The sequence below is a fragment of the Carettochelys insculpta genome, unplaced genomic scaffold (assembly GCF_033958435.1).
Source record: "Carettochelys insculpta isolate YL-2023 unplaced genomic scaffold, ASM3395843v1 scaffold_0039, whole genome shotgun sequence".
Lineage (NCBI taxonomy): Eukaryota > Metazoa > Chordata > Testudines > Carettochelyidae > Carettochelys > Carettochelys insculpta.
The window spans coordinates 207,726-222,237 of NW_027439076.1; the positions used below are offsets into that span (position 1 = coordinate 207,726).

Here is a 14,512-nt window from a genome sequence, read left to right on the forward strand (position 1 = left end):
CGCCTCCGGGTGGGCTCGAACCACCATCCTTTCGGTTAACAGCCGAACGCGCTGACCCATTGCGCCACAGAGACACCTGCGGGCAGCTTGCGCCACCTCCGAGCACAGTGCTCGCCTTGCCGTCAGGCAATCGGTGCAGGAGAAGCACCAGGCTGCCCGCTGGGCCCCAGCCCCTGCGCTGAGCAGAGTGGCGCAGCGGGAGCGTGCTGGGCCCATAACCCAGAGGTCGATGGATCGAAACCATTCTCTGCTAGCCCTGCCTCTCGTGGCCTTTTGATTCAGGCTGAAGCCCACAGGCGGCCAAGACTCTTGCCCCAGCGCTGGGCACTGCAGGCGAGCAAACAGGACGCGGGAGTGACCCTCCTTCGTCTGCGTGAGCCACAAGAGGCTTTGAAGCCAGGTGGTCTCCTGCCAGAGGCTACTTTTGCTCAATGCCCTTGCCTCCTGAGGACTTGTGGGGTGTGCCCATTCTTCCATAGCAGCCCCTAGAATGGAGGCGGAGGGAGCACACGGCTCTCAGCCTCAGCGTGGTGCGCAAGGAACGTGCATCTCTCTCGACGTGTCCTTGCTTTACGTGCGTGTCGCTTGCCTAAGAAAGGTGGGAAGAAAGAGGAGGTTGACGGAAACCAGTGGACTCTGGCCATCCTGCGCATGGGCAATTGGAAAGAGAAGGTCTGATGGGACGCGCGTGGAAGCCCAGGGGGCGGCTTGTGACCGGCGGGACACAGCTTGTCAAGCACTGCCCGAGGCCCTGAAGTGGTGTGGCTGCTTGCCCACAAGTCAAGCGCACCCGTGAGAGATGAAGGCCTCCCGTCTCCCTCTCCGTCTCCGTCGCCGTCTCCGTCTCCTCAAGCGTCGTGAAGCAAGAGAGCTGCCTCATCCCCTTTTTCCACGCAGAAGGGGGAGCGGCTGCACAGGGAGTGCACCAAGGAGGGAGGCTCTGGGAGCTCGAGGCCAGAAAGGGGAAGCACAGGCCCTCTTTCTGCCCATTTTCCATCAGGGCTCCTTTGGCATGCCAAGGGCACGCCACCATCGGCTCGATTGGTGGGCTCTTTCGCCCCGCCTGTCCAATGCCATTCATTTGCGTGCCATTGGTCCTGACACGTGCCCGTGATGGCCTGCTGGAAAGTCAAGGGCTGATGTGCGAGAGGTCGCAGCCTCCTGGCTCCCTGGCCGGCCCGAAGCATCACTGGTTGCCGGCTCTCTTTTCCTGCCCAGAAAGGTGGGCGGGCCCCTGCTGAGGGAACACACCAGGGAGGCTCTTGCCATCGTCCTCATCAACCATGGGCTCAGCGCCCGTTGGTGTCCAATGCCCGTCTCACTAGCGCCTTCCATCTTTCCCTCTCGAGCGTGGAGCGCCCTGCTTGCTGTAGACGAGCTCCGTGCCAAGCTGATCCATCGGCTCCCTGTTCTCTCTGGGCTCTGCCTCTCCTATTCGAACCCACCGTTATGCCCAATACCGGGCTCTCCATTTTTCAAGTCGTCCTTCCTCTGGCAAATAAGCCCGGAGACCTGGAACTTCCACTGGGGGAACCTTCTGGAGCAGATTCCCTTTGGGCTGAATCTTCCCATACAATTCCTCCTTGGTGACCTTCTGCGCCCAGCCTATTCTCAGCATCCTGCTCCAACAACTCCTCTCCAACGCCACGAACCTTCTCGCTGAAACTTGCCTTTTCACCCACCTCTCCCAGACGGACAACATGCTGCTGAGCGCTCCGCTTTCTGCCTTTCGCTTTGCCAGATCTGATCCGTCGCCTTCAAACTCGCTCTTGCTTTCACGCTCCTAGGCGCTAGTTTCTTCTTCCAGTCCACATCATACGTTACGCCCCTAGCCGGATGCGTGAACTTCTCTACGTTGTCTCCTTCGAGCCCCTCGCCGCTGATCTTCCTCCCTATTTCCTTATCGCCAATTACCAAGCGATGGTCAGAATGGGCCCGTGCCCTTTCCCTTCCCCGCTTAGCGCCTGCACCCTTCTCCCTAGCTTCTCTTCATCTTCTTCCACGATGACTACCTCACCCGCCGACCGCAACTTGGTGTTTTTCTTGACCTGCACAGATAGCCCTTCTCCCTCTTCCTTGATCTTGTCCATCGCTCTCTCGAGGGGGCGTGATGAACTCGCACGGCGCTAGGGGAGCGCCTTCTCTCGTACCTCTCCTCCTTCTAAACCAACTTCCCATCTCTGCGCGCATGCTCGCCGCTGCCGCCTCACCCTCCTCCGTATCCTCCAGCAACCGTATCAGTCTGCCGTCCACTCCGGACGACCCCAACACCTGACGAGTGACTTTCTCATCTCTCCTGTCAAACGCCTTCCGAGAAGGGACGAGGCGACTGTCGACGTGCCGGTCCTTTCGTCCAGCTCTCTGCGCTCTCAGGCTCGCTTGCCATATCGGCTGTCTGCTCCTTCTATCTTTCCCGAGTCCCGCTTGCTCGTCCGCCAGCAGTTCCTCGCGCTGCGCTCTCCATCTCGCCTTCGGTATCCTTGTCAGCCCCTCGGGTACATGGCCGGTTAGGGCACTCGTCGTCTTGTTCTTGCAGTCGGATGCGCTTGCTTTCTTGTGTCTTGTCACTGGCTCTTGGGGTGCTAGGCAGCTCTGCTTGGCCCTGAGGGGCACGGGATGTGGCGCCCCCTTCACTCTGCCCTTGGCCCGCCTGGCTGTGCGCTGGCTCAGCCGGGAGGGGACTCAGGCTTGGGCGGCATGGCCGCGCTTCCCTGGCAAGGCATGAGACAGGGATGACGTTCTTCGATTGTCACAGGGAGAGACACATCGTTGCCGCAACTCCTCTGTCTGCACCAAATCTTGGACCAAGTGGCTGAAGGAAGCGGGAGAGGAAAGAGCCTGACGATTTGCTGACTTTCTTGCCACTCCTTCCAGGCACGTCTCATTTTTGGAGCTGAAGTTCTGAGTTTTGGCTGCGGACAAGCGCTTCAAAGGTTTGCTTCCGGCCGACTTGGCAGGGCTTGGCTGACTTTTTCTTTGCACAAGCCTGCTGCTCAAGCGACTGGCAAAGGCCTCCAGAGGTGCCAGTCCCCTTCTGAGGAATTTTGCTGGGAACGTTGAGATGAGCATGTAAACAATGGCTGCTCGCTCCGAAGGACTGTGTCATGCGTGGAGAAACTCCTTCGTGGAACCTCCTTTCACACAAGGAAAACGAGGCAGTTCCCTCCACACGAGCTCGAGAGCTGGAGGAAGGCCCTGTCTGGGCTTCCACATTGCTCTTCATTCCAGCTCCTGTCTCGTGGAAGCTCTGTGCTCTCAACTGAGCCCAAAAGATCTTCGGAGCCACGCTAAATGAGGAGGAGGAGGAGGAGGAGGAGGTCAGAGACCTGTTTAGCAAGCGGGCTGTTTACTCTGTCTGTTCTACAAGCCTGCACCAAAATCCTTGCAATTGGGGTCTCTCATTTGTTGGCTGGAACCGTTTGACTGTCGACCTTTTCTCCCGCTCTTTTATCTGAAGAACGCTGTGCAGTTTAGATGGTGAAGGACTGGCCCAGCATGCTCTTCTGGGGAAGAGGCCAGAAGGGAAGGCTGGTGGTGGTGGCGGCGGCGGCAAAAGGAGGGGGGTTGCAGTAAGACAGGGGCAGACAGCATCAGGCACCTAACCGCGCCGCCTCCGGGTGGGCTCGAACCACCATCCTTTCGGTTAACAGCCAAACGCGCTGACCCATTGCACCACAGAGACACCTGCGGGCAGCTTGCGCCACCTCCGAGCACAGTGCTCGCCTTGCCGTCAGGCAATCGGTGCAGGAGAAGCACCAGGCTGCCCGCTGGGCCCCAGCCCCTGCGCTGAGCAGAGTGGCGCAGCGGGAGCGTGCTGGGCCCATAACCCAGAGGTCGATGGATCGAAACCATTCTCTGCTAGCCCTGCCTCTCGTGGCCTTTTGATTCAGGCTGAAGCCCACAGGCGGCCAAGACTCTTGCCCCAGCGCTGGGCACTGCAGGCGAGCAAACAGGACGCGGGAGTGACCCTCCTTCGTCTGCGTGAGCCACAAGAGGCTTTGAAGCCAGGTGGTCTCCTGCCAGAGGCTACTTTTGCTCAATGCCCTTGCCTCCTGAGGACTTGTGGGGTGTGCCCATTCTTCCATAGCAGCCCCTAGAATGGAGGCGGAGGGAGCACACGGCTCTCAGCCTCAGCGTGGTGCGCAAGGAACGTGCATCTCTCTCGACGTGTCCTTGCTTTACGTGCGTGTCGCTTGCCTAAGAAAGGTGGGAAGAAAGAGGAGGTTGACGGAAACCAGTGGACTCTGGCCATCCTGCGCATGGGCAATTGGAAAGAGAAGGTCTGATGGGACGCGCGTGGAAGCCCAGGGGGCGGCCTGTGACCGGCGGGACACAGCTTGTCAAGCACTGCCCGAGGCCCTGAAGTGGTGTGGCTGCTTGCCCACAAGTCAAGCGCACCCGTGAGAGATGAAGGCCTCCCGTCTCCCTCTCCGTCTCCTCAAGCGTCGTGAAGCAAGAGAGCTGCCTCATCCCCTTTTCCCACACAGAAGGGGGAGCGGCTGCACAGGGAGTGCACCAAGGAGGGAGGCTCTGGGAGCTCGAGGCCAGAAAGGGGAAGCACAGGCCCTCTTTCTGCCCATTTTCCATCAGGGCTCCTTTGGCATGCCAAGGGCACGCCACCATCGGCTCGATTGGTGGGCTCTTTCGCCCCGCCTGTCCAATGCCATTCATTTGCGTGCCATTGGTCCTGACACGTGCCCGTGATGGCCTGCTGGAAAGTCAAGGGCTGATGTGCGAGAGGTCGCAGCCTCCTGGCTCCCTGGCCGGCCCGAAGCATCACTGGTTGCCGGCTCTCTTTTCCTGCCCAGAAAGGTGGGCGGGCCCCTGCTGAGGGAACACACCAGGGAGGCTCTTGCCATCGTCCTCATCAACCATGGGCTCAGCGCCCGTTGGTGTCCAATGCCCGTCTCACTAGCGCCTTCCATCTTTCCCTCTCGAGCGTGGAGCGCCCTGCTTGCTGTAGACGAGCTCCGTGCCAAGCTGATCCATCGGCTCCCTGTTCTCTCTGGGCTCTGCCTCTCCTATTCGAACCCACCGTTATGCCCAATACCGGGCTCTCCATTTTTCAAGTCGTCCTTCCTCTGGCAAATAAGCCCGGAGACCTGGAACTTCCACTGGGGGAACCTTCTGGAGCAGATTCCCTTTGGGCTGAATCTTCCCATACAATTCCTCCTTGGTGACCTTCTGCGCCCAGCCTATTCTCAGCATCCTGCTCCAACAACTCCTCTCCAACGCCACGAACCTTCTCGCTGAAACTTGCCTTTTCACCCACCTCTCCCAGACGGACAACATGCTGCTGAGCGCTCCGCTTTCTGCCTTTCGCTTTGCCAGATCTGATCCGTCGCCTTCAAACTCGCTCTTGCTTTCACGCTCCTAGGCGCTAGTTTCTTCTTCCAGTCCACATCATACGTTCCGCCCCTAGCCGGATGCGTGAACTTCTCTACGTTGTCTCCTTCGAGCCCCTCGCCGCTGATCTTCCTCCCTATTTCCTTATCGCCAATTACCAAGCGATGGTCAGAATGGGCCCGTGCCCTTTCCCTTCCCCGCTTAGCGCCTGCACCCTTCTCCCTAGCTTCTCTTCATCTTCTTCCACGATGACTACCTCACCCGCCGACCGCAACTTGGTGTTTTTCTTGACCTGCACAGATAGCCCTTCTCCCTCTTCCTTGATCTTGTCCATCGCTCTCTCGAGGGGGCGTGATGAACTCGCACGGCGCTAGGGGAGCGCCTTCTCTCGTACCTCTCCTCCTTCTAAACCAACTTCCCATCTCTGCGCGCATGCTCGCCGCTGCCGCCTCACCCTCCTCCGTATCCTCCAGCAACCGTATCAGTCTGCCGTCCACTCCGGACGACCCCAACACCTGACGAGTGACTTTCTCATCTCTCCTGTCAAACGCCTTCCGAGAAGGGACGAGGCGACTGTCGACGTGCCGGTCCTTTCGTCCAGCTCTCTGCGCTCTCAGGCTCGCTTGCCATATCGGCTGTCTGCTCCTTCTATCTTTCCCGAGTCCCGCTTGCTCGTCCGCCAGCAGTTCCTCGCGCTGCGCTCTCCATCTCGCCTTCGGTATCCTTGTCAGCCCCTCGGGTACATGGCCGGTTAGGGCACTCGTCGTCTTGTTCTTGCAGTCGGATGCGCTTGCTTTCTTGTGTCTTGTCACTGGCTCTTGGGGTGCTAGGCAGCTCTGCTTGGCCCTGAGGGGCACGGGATGTGGCGCCCCCTTCACTCTGCCCTTGGCCCGCCTGGCTGTGCGCTGGCTCAGCCGGGAGGGGACTCAGGCTTGGGCGGCATGGCCGCGCTTCCCTGGCAAGGCATGAGACAGGGATGACGTTCTTCGATTGTCACAGGGAGAGACACATCGTTGCCGCAACTCCTCTGTCTGCACCAAATCTTGGACCAAGTGGCTGAAGGAAGCGGGAGAGGAAAGAGCCTGACGATTTGCTGACTTTCTTGCCACTCCTTCCAGGCACGTCTCATTTTTGGAGCTGAAGTTCTGAGTTTTGGCTGCGGACAAGCGCTTCAAAGGTTTGCTTCCGGCCGACTTGGCAGGGCTTGGCTGACTTTTTCTTTGCACAAGCCTGCTGCTCAAGCGACTGGCAAAGGCCTCCAGAGGTGCCAGTCCCCTTCTGAGGAATTTTGCTGGGAACGTTGAGATGAGCATGTAAACAATGGCTGCTCGCTCCGAAGGACTGTGTCATGCGTGGAGAAACTCCTTCGTGGAACCTCCTTTCACACAAGGAAAACGAGGCAGTTCCCTCCACACGAGCTCGAGAGCTGGAGGAAGGCCCTGTCTGGGCTTCCACATTGCTCTTCATTCCAGCTCCTGTCTCGTGGAAGCTCTGTGCTCTCAACTGAGCCCAAAAGATCTTCGGAGCCACGCTAAATGAGGAGGAGGAGGAGGAGGAGGAGGTCAGAGACCTGTTTAGCAAGCGGGCTGTTTACTCTGTCTGTTCTACAAGCCTGCACCAAAATCCTTGCAATTGGGGTCTCTCATTTGTTGGCTGGAAGCGTTTGACTGTCGACCTTTTCTCCCGCTCTTTTATCTGAAGAACGCTGTGCAGTTTAGATGGTGAAGGACTGGCCCAGCATGCTCTTCTGGGGAAGAGGCCAGAAGGGAAGGCTGGTGGTGGTGGCGGCGGCGGCAAAAGGAGGGGGGTTGCAGTAAGACAGGGGCAGACAGCATCAGGCACCTAACCGCGCCGCCTCCGGGTGGGCTCGAACCACCATCCTTTCGGTTAACAGCCAAACGCGCTGACCCATTGCGCCACAGAGACACCTGCGGGCAGCTTGCGCCACCTCCGAGCACAGTGCTCGCCTTGCCGTCAGGCAATCGGTGCAGGAGAAGCACCAGGCTGCCCGCTGGGCCCCAGCCCCTGCACTGAGCAGAGTGGCGCAGCGGGAGCGTGCTGGGCCCATAACCCAGAGGTCGATGGATCGAAACCATTCTCTGCTAGCCCTGCCTCTCGTGGCCTTTTGATTCAGGCTGAAGCCCACAGGCGGCCAAGACTCTTGCCCCAGCGCTGGGCACTGCAGGCGAGCAAACAGGACGCGGGAGTGACCCTCCTTCGTCTGCGTGAGCCACAAGAGGCTTTGAAGCCAGGTGGTCTCCTGCCAGAGGCTACTTTTGCTCAATGCCCTTGCCTCCTGAGGACTTGTGGGGTGTGCCCATTCTTCCATAGCAGCCCCTAGAATGGAGGCGGAGGGAGCACACGGCTCTCAGCCTCAGCGTGGTGCGCAAGGAACGTGCATCTCTCTCGACGTGTCCTTGCTTTACGTGCGTGTCGCTTGCCTAAGAAAGGTGGGAAGAAAGAGGAGGTTGACGGAAACCAGTGGACTCTGGCCATCCTGCGCATGGGCAATTGGAAAGAGAAGGTCTGATGGGACGCGCGTGGAAGCCCAGGGGGCGGCCTGTGACCGGCGGGACACAGCTTGTCAAGCACTGCCCGAGGCCCTGAAGTGGTGTGGCTGCTTGCCCACAAGTCAAGCGCACCCGTGAGAGATGAAGGCCTCCCGTCTCCCTCTCCGTCTCCGTCGCCGTCTCCGTCTCCGTCTCCGTCTCCTCAAGCGTCGTGAAGCAAGAGAGCTTCCTCATCCCCTTTTCCCACGCAGAAGGGGGAGCGGCTGCACAGGGAGTGCACCAAGGAGGGAGGCTCTGGGAGCTCGAGGCCAGAAAGGGGAAGCACAGGCCCTCTTTCTGCCCATTTTCCATCAGGGCTCCTTTGGCATGCCAAGGGCACGCCACCATCGGCTCGATTGGTGGGCTCTTTCGCCCCGCCTGTCCAATGCCATTCATTTGCGTGCCATTGGTCCTGACACGTGCCCGTGATGGCCTGCTGGAAAGTCAAGGGCTGATGTGCGAGAGGTCGCAGCCTCCTGGCTCCCTGGCCGGCCCGAAGCATCACTGGTTGCCGGCTCTCTTTTCCTGCCCAGAAAGGTGGGCGGGCCCCTGCTGAGGGAACACACCAGGGAGGCTCTTGCCATCGTCCTCATCAACCATGGGCTCAGCGCCCGTTGGTGTCCAATGCCCGTCTCACTAGCGCCTTCCATCTTTCCCTCTCGAGCGTGGAGCGCCCTGCTTGCTGTAGACGAGCTCCGTGCCAAGCTGATCCATCGGCTCCCTGTTCTCTCTGGGCTCTGCCTCTCCTATTCGAACCCACCGTTATGCCCAATACCGGGCTCTCCATTTTTCAAGTCGTCCTTCCTCTGGCAAATAAGCCCGGAGACCTGGAACTTCCACTGGGGGAACCTTCTGGAGCAGATTCCCTTTGGGCTGAATCTTCCCATACAATTCCTCCTTGGTGACCTTCTGCGCCCAGCCTATTCTCAGCATCCTGCTCCAACAACTCCTCTCCAACGCCACGAACCTTCTCGCTGAAACTTGCCTTTTCACCCACCTCTCCCAGACGGACAACATGCTGCTGAGCGCTCCGCTTTCTGCCTTTCGCTTTGCCAGATCTGATCCGTCGCCTTCAAACTCGCTCTTGCTTTCACGCTCCTAGGCGCTAGTTTCTTCTTCCAGTCCACATCATACGTTCCGCCCCTAGCCGGATGCGTGAACTTCTCTACGTTGTCTCCTTCGAGCCCCTCGCCGCTGATCTTCCTCCCTATTTCCTTATCGCCAATTACCAAGCGATGGTCAGAATGGGCCCGTGCCCTTTCCCTTCCCCGCTTAGCGCCTGCACCCTTCTCCCTAGCTTCTCTTCATCTTCTTCCACGATGACTACCTCACCCGCCGACCGCAACTTGGTGTTTTTCTTGACCTGCACAGATAGCCCTTCTCCCTCTTCCTTGATCTTGTCCATCGCTCTCTCGAGGGGGCGTGATGAACTCGCACGGCGCTAGGGGAGCGCCTTCTCTCGTACCTCTCCTCCTTCTAAACCAACTTCCCATCTCTGCGCGCATGCTCGCCGCTGCCGCCTCACCCTCCTCCGTATCCTCCAGCAACCGTATCAGTCTGCCGTCCACTCCGGACGACCCCAACACCTGACGAGTGACTTTCTCATCTCTCCTGTCAAACGCCTTCCGAGAAGGGACGAGGCGACTGTCGACGTGCCGGTCCTTTCGTCCAGCTCTCTGCGCTCTCAGGCTCGCTTGCCATATCGGCTGTCTGCTCCTTCTATCTTTCCCGAGTCCCGCTTGCTCGTCCGCCAGCAGTTCCTCGCGCTGCGCTCTCCATCTCGCCTTCGGTATCCTTGTCAGCCCCTCGGGTACATGGCCGGTTAGGGCACTCGTCGTCTTGTTCTTGCAGTCGGATGCGCTTGCTTTCTTGTGTCTTGTCACTGGCTCTTGGGGTGCTAGGCAGCTCTGCTTGGCCCTGAGGGGCACGGGATGTGGCGCCCCCTTCACTCTGCCCTTGGCCCGCCTGGCTGTGCGCTGGCTCAGCCGGGAGGGGACTCAGGCTTGGGCGGCATGGCCGCGCTTCCCTGGCAAGGCATGAGACAGGGATGACGTTCTTCGATTGTCACAGGGAGAGACACATCGTTGCCGCAACTCCTCTGTCTGCACCAAATCTTGGACCAAGTGGCTGAAGGAAGCGGGAGAGGAAAGAGCCTGACGATTTGCTGACTTTCTTGCCACTCCTTCCAGGCACGTCTCATTTTTGGAGCTGAAGTTCTGAGTTTTGGCTGCGGACAAGCGCTTCAAAGGTTTGCTTCCGGCCGACTTGGCAGGGCTTGGCTGACTTTTTCTTTGCACAAGCCTGCTGCTCAAGCGACTGGCAAAGGCCTCCAGAGGTGCCAGTCCCCTTCTGAGGAATTTTGCTGGGAACGTTGAGATGAGCATGTAAACAATGGCTGCTCGCTCCGAAGGACTGTGTCATGCGTGGAGAAACTCCTTCGTGGAACCTCCTTTCACACAAGGAAAACGAGGCAGTTCCCTCCACACGAGCTCGAGAGCTGGAGGAAGGCCCTGTCTGGGCTTCCACATTGCTCTTCATTCCAGCTCCTGTCTCGTGGAAGCTCTGTGCTCTCAACTGAGCCCAAAAGATCTTCGGAGCCACGCTAAATGAGGAGGAGGAGGAGGAGGAGGAGGTCAGAGACCTGTTTAGCAAGCGGGCTGTTTACTCTGTCTGTTCTACAAGCCTGCACCAAAATCCTTGCAATTGGGGTCTCTCATTTGTTGGCTGGAAGCGTTTGACTGTCGACCTTTTCTCCCGCTCTTTTATCTGAAGAACGCTGTGCAGTTTAGATGGTGAAGGACTGGCCCAGCATGCTCTTCTGGGGAAGAGGCCAGAAGGGAAGGCTGGTGGTGGTGGCGGCGGCGGCAAAAGGAGGGGGGTTGCAGTAAGACAGGGGCAGACAGCATCAGGCACCTAACCGCGCCGCCTCCGGGTGGGCTCGAACCACCATCCTTTCGGTTAACAGCCGAACGCGCTGACCCATTGCGCCACAGAGACACCTGCGGGCAGCTTGCGCCACCTCCGAGCACAGTGCTCGCCTTGCCGTCAGGCAATCGGTGCAGGAGAAGCACCAGGCTGCCCGCTGGGCCCCTGCCCCTGCGCTAAGCAGAGTGGCGCAGCGGGAGCGTGCTGGGCCCATAACCCAGAGGTCGATGGATCGAAACCATTCTCTGCTAGCCCTGCCTCTCGTGGCCTTTTGATTCAGGCTGAAGCCCACAGGCGGCCAAGACTCTTGCCCCAGCGCTGGGCACTGCAGGCGAGCAAACAGGACGCGGGAGTGACCCTCCTTCGTCTGCGTGAGCCACAAGAGGCTTTGAAGCCAGGTGGTCTCCTGCCAGAGGCTACTTTTGCTCAATGCCCTTGCCTCCTGAGGACTTGTGGGGTGTGCCCATTCTTCCATAGCAGCCCCTAGAATGGAGGCGGAGGGAGCACACGGCTCTCAGCCTCAGCGTGGTGCGCAAGGAACGTGCATCTCTCTCGACGTGTCCTTGCTTTACGTGCGTGTCGCTTGCCTAAGAAAGGTGGGAAGAAAGAGGAGGTTGACGGAAACCAGTGGACTCTGGCCATCCTGCGCATGGGCAATTGGAAAGAGAAGGTCTGATGGGACGCGCGTGGAAGCCCAGGGGGCGGCCTGTGACCGGCGGGACACAGCTTGTCAAGCACTGCCCGAGGCCCTGAAGTGGTGTGGCTGCTTGCCCACAAGTCAAGCGCACCCGTGAGAGATGAAGGCCTCCCGTCTCCCTCTCCGTCTCCGTCGCCGTCTCCGTCTCCGTCTCCGTCTCCTCAAGCGTCGTGAAGCAAGAGAGCTTCCTCATCCCCTTTTCCCACGCAGAAGGGGGAGCGGCTGCACAGGGAGTGCACCAAGGAGGGAGGCTCTGGGAGCTCGAGGCCAGAAAGGGGAAGCACAGGCCCTCTTTCTGCCCATTTTCCATCAGGGCTCCTTTGGCATGCCAAGGGCACGCCACCATCGGCTCGATTGGTGGGCTCTTTCGCCCCGCCTGTCCAATGCCATTCATTTGCGTGCCATTGGTCCTGACACGTGCCCGTGATGGCCTGCTGGAAAGTCAAGGGCTGATGTGCGAGAGGTCGCAGCCTCCTGGCTCCCTGGCCGGCCCGAAGCATCACTGGTTGCCGGCTCTCTTTTCCTGCCCAGAAAGGTGGGCGGGCCCCTGCTGAGGGAACACACCAGGGAGGCTCTTGCCATCGTCCTCATCAACCATGGGCTCAGCGCCCGTTGGTGTCCAATGCCCGTCTCACTAGCGCCTTCCATCTTTCCCTCTCGAGCGTGGAGCGCCCTGCTTGCTGTAGACGAGCTCCGTGCCAAGCTGATCCATCGGCTCCCTGTTCTCTCTGGGCTCTGCCTCTCCTATTCGAACCCACCGTTATGCCCAATACCGGGCTCTCCATTTTTCAAGTCGTCCTTCCTCTGGCAAATAAGCCCGGAGACCTGGAACTTCCACTGGGGGAACCTTCTGGAGCAGATTCCCTTTGGGCTGAATCTTCCCATACAATTCCTCCTTGGTGACCTTCTGCGCCCAGCCTATTCTCAGCATCCTGCTCCAACAACTCCTCTCCAACGCCACGAACCTTCTCGCTGAAACTTGCCTTTTCACCCACCTCTCCCAGACGGACAACATGCTGCTGAGCGCTCCGCTTTCTGCCTTTCGCTTTGCCAGATCTGATCCGTCGCCTTCAAACTCGCTCTTGCTTTCACGCTCCTAGGCGCTAGTTTCTTCTTCCAGTCCACATCATACGTTCCGCCCCTAGCCGGATGCGTGAACTTCTCTACGTTGTCTCCTTCGAGCCCCTCGCCGCTGATCTTCCTCCCTATTTCCTTATCGCCAATTACCAAGCGATGGTCAGAATGGGCCCGTGCCCTTTCCCTTCCCCGCTTAGCGCCTGCACCCTTCTCCCTAGCTTCTCTTCATCTTCTTCCACGATGACTACCTCACCCGCCGACCGCAACTTGGTGTTTTTCTTGACCTGCACAGATAGCCCTTCTCCCTCTTCCTTGATCTTGTCCATCGCTCTCTCGAGGGGGCGTGATGAACTCGCACGGCGCTAGGGGAGCGCCTTCTCTCGTACCTCTCCTCCTTCTAAACCAACTTCCCATCTCTGCGCGCATGCTCGCCGCTGCCGCCTCACCCTCCTCCGTATCCTCCAGCAACCGTATCAGTCTGCCGTCCACTCCGGACGACCCCAACACCTGACGAGTGACTTTCTCATCTCTCCTGTCAAACGCCTTCCGAGAAGGGACGAGGCGACTGTCGACGTGCCGGTCCTTTCGTCCAGCTCTCTGCGCTCTCAGGCTCGCTTGCCATATCGGCTGTCTGCTCCTTCTATCTTTCCCGAGTCCCGCTTGCTCGTCCGCCAGCAGTTCCTCGCGCTGCGCTCTCCATCTCGCCTTCGGTATCCTTGTCAGCCCCTCGGGTACATGGCCGGTTAGGGCACTCGTCGTCTTGTTCTTGCAGTCGGATGCGCTTGCTTTCTTGTGTCTTGTCACTGGCTCTTGGGGTGCTAGGCAGCTCTGCTTGGCCCTGAGGGGCACGGGATGTGGCGCCCCCTTCACTCTGCCCTTGGCCCGCCTGGCTGTGCGCTGGCTCAGCCGGGAGGGGACTCAGGCTTGGGCGGCATGGCCGCGCTTCCCTGGCAAGGCATGAGACAGGGATGACGTTCTTCGATTGTCACAGGGAGAGACACATCGTTGCCGCAACTCCTCTGTCTGCACCAAATCTTGGACCAAGTGGCTGAAGGAAGCGGGAGAGGAAAGAGCCTGACGATTTGCTGACTTTCTTGCCACTCCTTCCAGGCACGTCTCATTTTTGGAGCTGAAGTTCTGAGTTTTGGCTGCGGACAAGCGCTTCAAAGGTTTGCTTCCGGCCGACTTGGCAGGGCTTGGCTGACTTTTTCTTTGCACAAGCCTGCTGCTCAAGCGACTGGCAAAGGCCTCCAGAGGTGCCAGTCCCCTTCTGAGGAATTTTGCTGGGAACGTTGAGATGAGCATGTAAACAATGGCTGCTCGCTCCGAAGGACTGTGTCATGCGTGGAGAAACTCCTTCGTGGAACCTCCTTTCACACAAGGAAAACGAGGCAGTTCCCTCCACACGAGCTCGAGAGCTGGAGGAAGGCCCTGTCTGGGCTTCCACATTGCTCTTCATTCCAGCTCCTGTCTCGTGGAAGCTCTGTGCTCTCAACTGAGCCCAAAAGATCTTCGGAGCCACGCTAAATGAGGAGGAGGAGGAGGAGGAGGAGGTCAGAGACCTGTTTAGCAAGCGGGCTGTTTACTCTGTCTGTTCTACAAGCCTGCACCAAAATCCTTGCAATTGGGGTCTCTCATTTGTTGGCTGGAAGCGTTTGACTGTCGACCTTTTCTCCCGCTCTTTTATCTGAAGAACGCTGTGCAGTTTAGATGGTGAAGGACTGGCCCAGCATGCTCTTCTGGGGAAGAGGCCAGAAGGGAAGGCTGGTGGTGGTGGCGGCGGCGGCAAAAGGAGGGGGGTTGCAGTAAGACAGGGGCAGACAGCATCAGGCACCTAACCGCGCCGCCTCCGGGTGGGCTCGAACCACCATCCTTTCGGTTAACAGCCGAACGCGCTGACCCATTGCGCCACAGAGAC

The 14,512-nt window shown here is 59.0% G+C and overlaps 3 non-coding genes across 3 annotated transcripts; all 3 read right to left on the bottom strand.

Moving 5' to 3' along the window:
- Positions 1-74, bottom strand: TRNAN-GUU (transfer RNA asparagine (anticodon GUU)). Its single transcript has one exon. It is a non-coding gene; the product is annotated as a tRNA-Asn (tRNA).
- A 10,744-nt stretch (positions 75-10,818) lies between these two features.
- Positions 10,819-10,892, bottom strand: TRNAN-GUU (transfer RNA asparagine (anticodon GUU)). Its single transcript has one exon. It is a non-coding gene; the product is annotated as a tRNA-Asn (tRNA).
- A 3,546-nt stretch (positions 10,893-14,438) lies between these two features.
- TRNAN-GUU (transfer RNA asparagine (anticodon GUU)) lies at positions 14,439-14,512 on the bottom strand. The gene has a single exon. It is a non-coding gene; the product is annotated as a tRNA-Asn (tRNA).